At 36.5% G+C, this 13,433-nt stretch overlaps 1 long non-coding RNA gene across 1 annotated transcript in view; it reads right to left on the bottom strand.

Annotated features, from left to right (window-relative positions):
- Positions 1-7,719: 7,719 nt before the first annotated feature.
- LOC119472425 overlaps positions 7,720-13,433 on the bottom strand; it is a 22,035-nt gene continuing 16,321 nt past the window's right edge. Inside the window, exons 2-3 of the long non-coding RNA XR_005201578.1 lie at positions 12,982-12,988; positions 7,720-7,876 (exon numbers count right to left, since the gene is read on the bottom strand). This is a non-coding gene — a long non-coding RNA (uncharacterized LOC119472425). The remainder of the gene's footprint in view (positions 7,877-12,981; positions 12,989-13,433) is intronic.

Raw genomic sequence — 13,433 nt, 5'->3', positions numbered from 1 at the left:
TTATTACTTCAAGTGTTCTTACAAATCAAAAAAGATTGCTTCTTAAGAGGGAAAATTTCAAAATTAGAAATACAAGTCATATATAAATATTTGAAAAAAGCTCAGCTCACTAGATAGCAAAGATGTGAAATTTCACTCTCTAAGCAATAAAAATTAACAGTTTGATAAATCACAAGTTACAGAAGCATGCTGAGAATCATAATTTTGAATGCTGTTTTTATAAGAAAAGGTTGGCATTAACATTTTTGAAAAAATAATATATTGATCAGAGTTAAAATTTGTAAACTATTTGAAGCAGGAATTCTTCCCTTCAGCAATTCATCCTTAGAAACTAATTAAACAATTGACAAAGAAGTTCATGAAAATGTAGATAGAAGATTATGTGTTACATTCATGATGACTCTTCATGACAGCATTGCACTATAATAAAAAAAGAAACAAATTAATTGCCATCAACAATGTATTTATTAATTAAATTAGTGTATAAGCATGCAATGCTATGTTACATACTAAATTAGCAACTGATGAGTGTTTCATATTTATCAATATAAAATATGTGTTATACGTGGAGGTAACTAAGCAATTACAAAAAAATTTAACAATTTAATCTCACCTTGTTTATAAAACTGTTAATCTCTATCAATAGAAGGAAAAGAAGAGTTTCTGAAAAGCAAACATATGGCTATCTCATAGTGGTGTAAATACAATTATGTGAGGTGCTTTTTCTAAATTTTTGTTTATAGACATGTTTTCTAAAGGATTTTAGACAAAATAATAGTAAAATGAGAGTAGGTGTATCTGTCTTACAGTGGGACAAAAATGTGAATTTATGAAGTGCCCAGATCATACCAAGCATTGATAAGTATCTTCCTAAAACTACTACGTGGTAATATTTTTCCCATTTTACTGGTAAGCAGTTGATTACAATCATACAGGTATAGATAGGGTTCAAATATTGTTCCTGAACTGATTCATTCCTAGTCTCTGGTGGTTAATTTATTTATGGAACCAAAAGTGTTCAAATACCATTTGTTTACCTCCATTAATATTGTAGTTAAATGTGGTCATGTTAGCACGTGTGGTAAACTTCATGAATTGTTAACAAATTTTCAGTCTCCCCTTTCCTTCACATGCCTGAAAAGAGCATATTTCCTACTCCTTTATGCAGGGCCATATGACAGACTTTGCCAATGAAATGTAGACAGAGTGAAGTTGTACCAGTTCTTAGAGGAGGCTTGCACCAGTAATTTTGAGTTCTTTCCTCTCCCATAGAAAGATCATGCCTCGGGTAGAGGTAACATCTTCAGCCTAAGTAAAAAATCATTTACCACCTCAGAATAAAATATCTAGGTAGCAAATTATCAGAAGATTAGTCAGACATCTTTACGATTAGCAAGAATATCCACAAAGCCCTCATTATCTGTCTCAGTCTACAAGAGTTCATAATCTGTTTCAGTCTCCAAGAGTTCAGTAAAAATTCTCGTCTTTACTAAGCCTTTGCATTTCTCAGGTATGCCTTTCATTGCTGTCCATATATCTGATTGAAACCATTTATAGAGAGCAATGGCTTTCCTCCTTTGCATGTGTAAAGCTGTTCTAAGCTCTTCCCATTGGCAAACTCAAATTTGGCAAGGGATTCTGGCAAATGTAGCTCCTGGTTTTCACTCCACAATGAAGAGGGCAGTGTATAAAGGAGTAATAGCAGTGTCCAAGTGACAAGACACTGAGAGGACATCATTTTCTAAAATAATGTAACCTCGTTTATACATTTTTAAACCTCGCGTGAAGCATTTTTAAGAGGGTATGGAGTTTCCTGGGTTCTATCAGTAAATCAATAAATAACTAGTAAATTACTACACCTGTTGAAGAAGATAACACCTTAATACTCTTGCTGACAATGTAGATTCCAACACTGAAGTATTAAACGACGAATATATATTCACAACAAGAAAGGCAAATAAATCTGTGTATCTGGTATCTAATATGCTCAATGTGTGTAGTTTTGGGTAATTGTTGTTTAAGTTATATTACACTCCTGTGGGACTGAATTTATTTATTTTTCTCAATTGCCTTGTGTACTAATTGGCTTAGTTAGAAAGAGCACTTTATATGTGAGTCCAGCAAATGCATGTTGCTAGACTTCACTGTATTTGGCCATAATCCCATTCTTGAATGGCTTTGGCTCCTTAGAGGCACACTTTCATGTGGACTAATTACAAGTGTTTGTCAATCTCATAGACACACTCCTTTATACTTCTGCCACAGTGTATTACTATGCACAGTCCATCTCATGCCATAACCCAGTACGCAGTATTTTCTGCACCTTAGCTCTGTGTCTACACTAAAGATGACACTTATATCAGAATAACTGAATGCTATTCTTTTCGGAGATGTGTAAATAAATAGCAAGCATAAATAGTCACAGAATTAAGAACTATAATGCAATCTATGAGAAAATTAATTATCTGGAAAAGTTTCATGGTCACAAGAACATCTGGATTCATGATCTCTAAATGATGTTTTGAAATGAAATTTGCCTGCTGGAAAACTATGTAAGGAATTATGCTACAAGTGATAAATAAACAAGAAAATGTCTATAGCATTCAGTAAATACATGAAACTCTTGGATGTATCCCGATTTTAGATAAGGTCTGACATTTAGCCATGTTACTGAATTCAAGTGCACCATTCAGTTTCTAAGTTTTGTAAGGGGAGAGGATTCCCCTTGGACTATGTAATAGAGAGGGGAAAGCCTCTTCTCAAGCTGTTTACATAGGATTGTCAAAATCACAAAGATGAGTTGTTTAAATGAGGTTGGTGATGATAATTAATCAGAATGTTAAATGCATGGCAATTACCTTGACCAACAAGTAATGAATGATTTTATTCATAAAATATTAAATAAAAATAAAATAGTACAAAAAATCAGAGACCTGCACAATCTACAGTTAGGGGAAATATACATCCTTGTTGTGTGACGATATGGTCATTTTACTTTGATTGTCCTGACATAATTATTAATAGCATAGCTTTCATTCTAAAAAATGTCACAATTTGGATCACATTGTGAATTTGGAAGCTATGGTGCAGTCTTTCAACTTATTAGAGGTTTATCAACTTGCATAGCTACTGGAAAGTCTTGCCTTTGGACACTATCTATAACCTTTAGAGTTGAAGAAAGACATAGTTAATAAAGGGATGTGGACTTTATAATACCGTAGAACTAGGTGCCTTGTTTTTAAGATATAATTAGGCAATGAGAAGTTGCTTATGTGATAATCTTCTTTGATAAGATCTATTATTTTCACAAATGTTCAAGTACTTACATGTGTCTTGGGCACATTGCGAGGTGCTGCAGATAGAAAAGATTCAAAAATTGTATTAATGTAGCAAGATAGATTTGAAAATTAACAAAAATATATAGTTAACTTTGTAATAGGATATATTTGAATAAACATAAATTATGAGAGAAAGTAAGAATGGTTTCTCATCCTGGAAAGGAAGGTAAGTAGTGAGAAGTCAAATAACTCAAATGGACATTATTTTGACAAATACACAAATCCAAGCAGAAACAATAGAGAATATTTCCAAAAAGTGAGGACAATTTGGTCAAATAGCAATAGTATAACAGAATTTGGAAGTATCTTACATTCCAATCAATACTTCTGCCTAATTTGTGGAACTAGTAGAAAATAAATATGCAGGATCCTTTTTTTTTCAAAAATTATTTAAAATTTATGATGGCAATAATAGAGTATTAAGTGAAACATAGGAACCTGTCACATGCTCAGAAGCTGGCCCTATTAACATATAGGAAGAGGGTATCCCGATAAAACATAAATAATTGTATGAGTATTACTAGTGCACTAACTAGTATAGCTAACTTTTGATAACCACAGCTTGATAGATAAAATTTATTAAGCTTATAAAATGTCATATCAATTGGTGGAACATCCATAGTTCCTGGTCCAGGAACAAAAACATGACCCTGCCCTACCAGTGAACCAAGCATATTTCCTTAGAACATTTATCAAATTCATTATTTTTAAAAAATATATATTTTACTGTGCTTTAGATTCTGGGGTACACGTGCAAAACATGCAGGATTTTTACGTAGGTACATACATGGCAATGCAGTTTGCTGCCTCCATCCACCCCATCACCTATATCTGGCATTTCTCCTCATGTTATCCCTCCCCAACATCCCTACTCCCTGCTGTCCCTCCCCTTTTCCGCCCCAACAGACCCCATTGTGTGATGCTCCCCTCCCTTTGTCCATGTGTTCTCATTGTTCAACACCCACCCATGAGTGAGAACATGTGGTGTTTGTTTTTCTGTTCCTGTGTCGGTTTGCTGAGAATGGTGGTTTCCAGATTCATCCACGTCCCTACAAAGGACACAAACTCATCGTTTTTTATGGCTGCATAGTATTCTATGCTGTATGTGTGCCACATTTTCCTTGTCCAGTCTATCATCGATGGGCATTTGGGTTGGTTCCAGGTCTTTGCTATTGGAAGTGCTGCAATGAACATACATGTGCATGTATCTTTATAATAGAATGATTTATAATCCTTTGGATATATACCCTGTAATGGGATTGCTGGGTCAAATGGAATTTCTATTTCTAGGTCCTTGAGGAATTGCCACACTGTCTTCCACAATGGTTGAACTAATTTACAATCCCACCAACAGTGTAAAAGTGTTCTTATATCTCCACATCCTCTCCAGCATCTGTTGTCTCCATATTTTTTAATGATTGCCATTTAAACTGGTGTAAGATGGTATCTCAATGTAGTTTTGATTTGCATTTCTCTAATGACCAGTGATGATAAACATTTTTTTGTATATTTGTTGGCCTCATAAATGTCTTCTTTTGAAAAGTGTCTGTTCATGTCCTTCTCTCACTTTTGAAATAATTATTTTTTTTATTGTAAATCTGTTTTAGTTCTTTGTAGACTCTGGATATTGGACCTTTGTCAGATGGGTAGACTGCAGAAATTTTTTCCTGTTCTGTTGATTGCTGGTTCACTCTAATGATTGTTTCATTTGCTGTATAGAACCTCTGGAGTTTAATGAGATCTCATTTGTCTATTTTGGCTTTTTGTTGCCAGTGCTTTTGGTGTTTTAGTCATGAAGTCCTCGTCTATGCCTATGTACTGAATGGTTTTGCCTAGGTTTTCTTCTAGGGTTTTATAGTGTTAGGACTTATGTTTAAGTCTGGAGTTAATTTTAGTGTAAGATGTCAGAAAGGGGTCCATTTTCTGCTTTCTGCACTTGGCTAGCCAGCTTTCCCAACACCATTTACTAACAGGGAATCCTTTTCTCATTGCTTGTTATTGTCAGACTTGTCAAAGATCAGATGGTTGTATATGTGTGGTGTTGCCTTTGAGGCCTCCATTCTCTTCTATTTGTCTATATCTCTGTTTTGGTACCAGTCACATGCTGTTTTGATTATTGTAGCCTTGTTGTATAGCTTGAAGTCAGGTAGCCTGATGCCCCCAGCTTTGTTTCTTTCTGCTTAGAATTTTCTTAGCTATGCAGGCTCTCTTTTGGTACCATATGAAGTTTAAGGTGTTTTTTTTTCCAGTTCTGTGAAGAGGGTCATGGGTAGATTCATGGGGATAGCATTGAATCTATAAATTACTTTGGCCAGTATGGCCATTTTCACAATATTGATTCTTCCTAACCATGAGCATGGAATGCTTTTCCATCTGTTTGTGTCCTCTCTTATTTCCTTGAGCAGTGATTTGTAGTTCTCCTTGAAGAGATCCTTTACATCCTTTGTTAGTTGTATTCCTAGGTATTTTATTTTCTTTGTAACAATTGCGAATGGCAGCTTATCCTTGATTTGGCTCTTTTTAAGTCTATTATTGGTATATAGGAATGCTTCTGATTTCTTCACATTGATTTTGTATCCTGAGACTTTGCTGAAGTTGCTTATCTGTTTCAGGAGATTTTGGACTGAGACGGTGAGGTCTTCTAAATATACAATCATGTCGTCTGCAAATAAAGACAATTTGACTTCCTCCTTTCCTAATTGAATACCCTTTATTCCTTTTTCTTACTTGATTACTCCAACAAGAACTTCCAATAGTATATTGAGTAGGAGTGGTGAGAGAGGGCATCTTTGTCTAGTGCCAGATTTCAAAGGGAATGCTTTCTATTTTTGCTCATTCAGTATGATATTGGCTGTGGGTTTGTTGTAAAGAGCTTTTATTATTTTGAGATAAGTTCCATCAATACCTAGTTTATTGAGAGTTTTTAGCATAAATGGCTGTTGAATTTTGTCGAAGGCCTTCTCTGCATCTATTGAGATAATCATCTCATTTTTGTCTTTGATTCTGTTTATGTGGTGAATTACGTTTATAGACTTGCATATATTAACCAGCCTTGCACCCCTGGGATGAAGCCTACTTGATTATGATGGATAAACTTTTTGATATGTTGCTGCAGTTGGTTTGCCAGTATTTTATTGAAGATTTTGCATCTATGTTCATTATGGGTATTGGCCTGAAGTTTTCTTTTCTTGTTGAGTCTCTGCCGGGTTTTGGTATCAGGATAATGTTGGTCTCATAAAATGATTTGGGAAGAGTCTCTCTTTTTGGATTGCTTGGAATGGTTTCAGAAGGAGTGATACCAGCTCCTCATTGCATGTCTGGTAGAATTTGGCTGTGAACCCATTTGGACCTGGGTTTTTTTTGGTTGGTAGGGTATTAATTGCTGCCTCAACTTCAGCCCTTGTTATTGGTGTATTCAGGGTTTTGACTTCTTCTTGGTTTAGACTTGGGAGGATGCAAGTGTCCAGGAATTTATCCATTTCTTTCAGGTTTACTGGTTTATGTGCATAGAGTTTGTAGATCTCTGATAGTAGATTGTATTTCTGTGGAATCTGTGGTGACATCCCCTTTATCGTTTTTTATTGCATCTATTTGATTATTGTCTCTGTTCTTTTTTATTAATCTGGCTAATGGTCTGTGTATTTTGTTGATATTTTCCATAAACCAGCTCCTGGATTTACTAATTGTTTGAAGAGTTTTTGTGTGTGTGTCTCTATGTCTTTCAGTTCTGCTCCGATCTTAGTTATTTCTTGTCTTCTGCTAGCTTTTGAGGTTTTTTGATCTTGCTGTTCTAACTCTTTCAATTTTGATGATAGGGTGTCGATTTTAGATCTTTCCTTGCTTCTCATGTGGGGATTTATTGCTATATATTTCCCTCTAGACACTGCTTTAAATGTGTCCCAGAGATTCTGGTATGTTGTGTCTTCATTCTAGTTGGTTTTGAAGAACATCTTTCCTTCTGCCTTCATTTCATTGTTTATCCAGTCAACATTCAAGAGCCAGTTGTGTAGTTCTGAGTTAGTTTCTTAATCCTGGGTTCTAATGTGATTGCACTGTGATCTGAGAGACTGTTTCTTATGATTTCCATTCTTCTGAATTTGCTGAGGAGTGAATTACTTCCAATTATGTGGTCAATTTTAGCATAGGTGTGATGTGGTGCTGAGAGAAATGTATATTCTGTGGATTTGGGGTGGAGAATTCTGTATATGTCTATTAGATTTGCTTGGTCCAGATCTGAGTTCAAGTCCTGGATATCCTTGTTAATTGTCTGGCTCTTTATTCTGTCTGATATTGACAGTGGAGTATTAAAGTCTCCCACTATTATTGTGTGGGAGTCTAAGTCTCTTTATAGGTCATTAAGAACTTGCTTTATGTACCTGGGTGCTCCTGTATTGGATGTGTATATATTTAGGATCATTAGCTCTTCTTGTTGCATTGTTCCTTTTACCATTATGTAATGTCCTTCTTTGTCTCTTTTGATCTTGGTTGGTTTAATGACTATTTTATCATAGACTTGGATTGCAACTCCTGCTTTTTTGCTCTCCATTTATTTGGAAAATCTTCCTCCATCCCTTTATTCTGAGCCTATGTGTGTCCTTGCACGTGTGATGGGTTTCCTGAATACAGCACACTGATGGGTTTTGACGTTTTATCTAATTTGCCAGTCTGTGTCTTTTGGAGCATTTAGCCCATTCACATTTAAGGTTAATATTGTTATGTGTGAATTTGATTGTATCATTTTGATGCTAGCCAGTTGTTTTGCCCATTAATTGATGCAGTTTCTTCATTGTGTCAATGCTTTTTACCATTTGGTACATTTTAGAGTGGCTGATACTGGTTGTTCCTTTCTATGTGTAGTGCATCTTTCAGGAGGTCTTGTAAGGCAGTCCTGCTGGTGACGAACTCTCTGAGCAATTTCTTGTTCATAAAGGATTTTATTTCTCCTTCATTTATGAAGGTTAGTTTGGCTGGATATGAAATTCTAGGTTGAAAGTTCTTTCCTTTAAGGATGTTAAATATTGGCCCCCACTCTCTTCTGGCTTATAGGGTTTCTGCCGAGAGATTCACTGTGAGCCTGATGGGCTTCCCTTTGTGAATAATCTGACCTTTCTCTCTGACTGTCCTTAGCATTTTTCCCTTCATTTCAACCATGGTGAATCTGATGATTATGTGCCTTGGGGTTGTTCTTGAGGAATATCTTTGTGGTGTTCTCTTTATTTCCTAGACTTGAATATTGGCCTGCTTTTCTGGGTTGGAGAAGTTCTCCTGGATGATATCCTGAAGAGTGTTTTCCAGCTTGGATTCATTCTCTCCGTCACATTCAGGTACACCTATCGAATGTAGATTATGTCTTTTGACATAATCCCATATTTCTTGGAGGCTTTCTTAATTTCTTTTCACTTTTTCTTTAATCTTGCCTTCTCGTTTTATTTCATTGAATTGATCTTCAATCTCTGATATCCTTTCTTCTGCTTTGGTCAATTTGGCTGTTGAAACTTGCGTATGCTTTGTGAAGTTCTCATGTTGTGTTTTTCTAGCTCCATTAAGTCATTTATATTCTTCTCTAAGCTGTTTATTATTGTTAGCATTTTGTCAAACCTTTTTTTCAATGTTCTTAGTTTCTTTGCATTGGGTTAGAACATGTTCTTTTAGCTCAGAGATGTTTATTATTACCCACCTTCTGAAGCCTGTTTCTGTCAATTCATCAGACTCATTCTCCATCCAGCTTTGTTCCTTTGCTGGTGATGAGTTGTGATCCCTTGGAGGAGGAGAGGCATTGGTTTTGGGTGTTTTCATCATTATTGTGCTGGTTTCTTCCCATCTTTGTGTATTTATCTACCAGTGGTTTTGTAGTTGGTGATTTTTGGATGGGTTCTCTGAGTGGACATCCTTTTTGTTGATGATGAAGTTATTTCTTTATGTTTTTCAGTTTTCCCTCTAACTGTCAGCCTCCGCTGCTGCAGGACTGCTGGAGGTCCACTCCAGACCTTGCTTGCCTGGGGATCACCTGTGGTAGCTGCACAGCAGTATGAATTCCTGCCAATTTCTTCTTCTGTTATCTTTTTCCCAGAAGGGTATCTGCCAGATGTCAGCCTGAGCTCTGCTTTATGTGTCTCTTTGGATATATGGGCATCGGGGAGCTTCTTGAGGAGATAGCCTGTACCTTATAAGAAGCTCAGTTGCTGAGCTGTGAGCTCTGTTGTTCCGTTCAGAGCTGCTGGGCAGGTATCTTCATGTCTGCTGCAGCGGAACTCATAACTGCCTTTTTTTCCCAGGTGCTCTGTCCTGGAAAGGTGGAATTTTATTTATAAGTTCCTGATGTGCTGCTACCTTTCTTCAGAGATACCGTGCCCAGCAAGGAGGTTGCCTAGTCACAGTTTGCCACCAGAGGTGTTGCTGGGCTGTTGTGGGCTCTGCCCAGCTGCTGTGTGAACTTCCTTGCAGTTTTGTTTATAGAGTTATAGTTAGAACTGCCTCAGTAATTGTGGTCTGCCTCAGTAATGGTGGACAACCTCAGTAATAGTGGACTGCCTTGGTAGTGGCGGACTACCTGGGTAATGGTGGATGTCCTTCCCCTAACAGAGCTGGACTGTCCTGGGTCCAGCTGTGCTTGCTGTGAAACTCTCAATCCAGAGTGTGTCAGATTTCTGGTCTTTGTTGGGGTGAGACGTGCCAAGCCAGAACACGTGGCTCCCTGTGTCAGCCCCCTTTTTTTCAGTTGAATGGGTGGCTCTGTCTCCCAAGCATTCCAAGTGCCAGTTGAAACAGCTACCCAGATTTGTGTGAGTTTTTGTGCGGAGACCCACTGCACCGGCTGAAACAGCCGTGATGGAAACTCATGGCACTTTTTAGCCTGGGAATCTTCTGGTCTGTGGGCAGCAATAACTCTTTCAGAAATGTGGTGAGCACTCACCCTCTACATTGTTCTTTCAGGGAACTGCACTCCAGGGCTGTTCCTATTTCCAGATTCATTCTTTAAACCACATTTGTTCTAGAGGAATAAGAATGAAAACTGAGACTTACATTCTTAGCATTTTTAGCCCAGATGAAGATATTTCTATTTCCTAATTGCATTTATGACTGCAATTTTGTGAGAGTGGCTTCAGATTTGAGGGCACCAATGAAAATGGAAATCTCTGACTGAACCTGATTCTCAGCCTGAGATGCTGTGATTTCAATTCTGACAATCACATCAGTTTGTCCTATTTAGAGCCAGTTGTCAGATAAGTATCCTGACAGTATAGTTTTGGTCATTATTCTGCTAATGAGGATGATTGTGATATCATGACAGATAAGTCTGTCCCCTGGCAGATGTGGCTTTCTGTTAAAATAGGATTGCAGGAATTCTTTAGCATTTTTTCTAGAAAACAAATACAGCAGAACATTCTGCATATACAACTTCCACAAATGTGTACCCTGAAAGATTGTTTAGTTTTTTAAAAAGCGAAAGACAAAAAAAGGGAGTATTCATGAATCTATTATAGGTACTCTCCCATAAAATGTATTCTGCTATACCACATAATTCCCAAGATAAATATAAAGTGACTGTTAGTCTCTTCATTTGAGGAATATGAAAACTTACATTTCAAAAGGCTAGATAATTTTCTCAAAAACATATAGATAGTGATTGCTGTGTTTATGATTTTAATTCAGGCATGTCTGAGTTCAGAAAGCCATGGCTTTCACACAAGGCCTGAACATATTGCAACATCTGAGAGTTACAAATTCCCCTTGACCTTCATATAAATGAATTATAACAGTAGAAATTTCTTTCAACTAGAATGGCTTGAGCCCATGTTTTACAAGGTTTACAGTAGTGATGAAAGTTGATGAACTAGAAATTAATATAATGGATCTGACATGATGCAAGTCTTGGAGTAGCTGAAGGAAGAGATTTATGTGATCTCATTCCAGAAAAATAGTTATTTAAAATAAAATAATTGTAAATGCTAGCATAAGTCTACAAAAGAAAGCAGAGGATACAATGGTGTCCTGTCAAATAATGAGTTTCTTTATAGACCAAGCACATGAAGTTACTCCACTGGCAATCCAAATTAAGTTCTATTGATAGTATTTTTCTCATTTGGTAAATATTTATAACTAGATACAGGTAAATAAGCTTTAATGTTAGCTTTCTGAATCTTAATAAATATTCTGATATAAATAAAACATCACATAAGTTACAACCCTTCCAGAATGATCTCCATGCTATTATATTTCCTGGGGTGCCACTTCCCATTTTATATAAGTTATGTGCTTCACTATCCTATGGTCTGAAATTTGTTTAAATAACTTCTAGGTCTACTTTCTGCCTTGAGAGGCTACCTGTTTTTACTACATTGGGTTGATCCATGGTTTCTGATTTGTTATCCTAATCTGCCTCTGTTCCCTAAAGTTCAAAACAAATCCAGTACTATATCTTACCACCCATGAGAAATTGACATGTTGGAATCACCTGATGCTACCAAGCCTAGGGCCATTCAGTTGCATTCCAAGCATAGTCTTGCACATACAGAGCCCCGGCCTGATCAGGTCATCATGGGTCTGATATTCTTCATGTATTAACTATTATAATTGAATAAGGCTAAAACTGAATCTATTTTTTACACTTGTATATTATTGTAGTAAATACACTTAGCATGAGATCTAACCTCTTAACAAATTTTTAATTGTACAATACAGTATTTTTAACTATAGGGACAATATTGTATAGCAGATCTCTGAAATTTATTTTCTTGCACAATGATTATTTTATTCCCTTGATTTAGCAACTCCCCACTCCCCTTAGGCTCTGGTGACAACTATTCGACTTTTTTTTAATATGAATTTGATTATTTTTAGTACCTCAGACAAGAGGCATCAAGCAGTATTCTTCCATAACTGGCTTTTTTACTTAACATAATATCTACTAGGTCTTACCGGTTTTTCCTTTCCATATTTAGTGCTTCCTCTAGAAGCTCTTGTAAGGTAGGCCTACAGGTGACAAAAAATCTCAACATTTGCTTGTCTGTAAAGGAAAAAATATACCACGTTCATCTATGTTATCACAAGTGGTAGAATTCTAATTTTTTAAGGCAATTTTTTTTTACATTTCATAGGTTGCTTTTTTCAGCTGTTGATTGTTTTCTTTGCTGTGAAAAAAAATTTTTAATTTAACATGGTTCTATTTGTCTATTTTTGCTTTTGTTGTTTGGGCCTGTGATATCATGCCCATAAAATGCAACACCATATCATAAACTGTTTCTCTATGTTCCCTTATAGGAGTTATAAATTTCAGGTCTTATATCTAAGTCTTTAATCCATGTTGAGTTGATTTTTATGTATAATGTAAGATAAAGGTCAACTTTAATCCTTCTGTTTGTGGATATCCAGTTTTCCCAACACCATTTCTTGAAGAGACTATCCTTTCCTCATCGTGTGTCCTTGGCCCTCTTGCCAAAGATCAATTGATGGTACATGTATTGATATATTTATGGGTTCTCTATTCTATTTCATTGGTCTATATTTTTGTCTTTATATCAGTACCATCTGTTTTAATTATTGTAGTCTTGTGATATATTTTTAAATTAGAAAGTTTTGTTTTTCTATCTCAATATTGTTTCAGCTATTTGAGATCTTTATGGCTTAATGTAAATGTTAGTACTTTTTTTCTATTTCTAGGAAAAATACCACTGGGATTTTGATAGGGATTGCATTGAAATTATAGATCGCTTTGGGTAGTATAAACATTTTAGGAATATTAAGCCTGTCAAACCCTGAACATGAGATATCTACTTAAGTGTGCCTTTTAAAAAATTTATTTCGACCGGGCCCGGTGGCTCACACCTGTAATCCCAGCACTTTGGGAGGCCGAGGCGGGTGGATCACTAGGTCAAGAGATCGAGGCCATCCTGGTCAACATGGTGAAACCCCGTCTCTACTAAAAATACAAAAAATCAGCTGGGCATGGTGGTGCGTGCCTGTAATCCCAGCAACTCAGGAGGCTGAGGCAGGAGAATTGCCTGAACCCAGGGGGCTGAGCTTGCGGTGAGCGGAGATCGCACCATTGCACTCCAGCCTGGGTAACAAGAGTGAAACTCCCTCTCAAAAAAAAAA

Source organism: Cebus imitator, unplaced genomic scaffold (genome assembly GCF_001604975.1).
Source record: "Cebus imitator isolate Cc_AM_T3 unplaced genomic scaffold, Cebus_imitator-1.0 Scaffold100, whole genome shotgun sequence".
NCBI classification, from domain to species: domain Eukaryota; kingdom Metazoa; phylum Chordata; class Mammalia; order Primates; family Cebidae; genus Cebus; species Cebus imitator.
The sequence above is the reverse complement of the archived record's forward strand: the minus strand, read 5'-3'. Positions and strand labels throughout refer to the sequence as shown.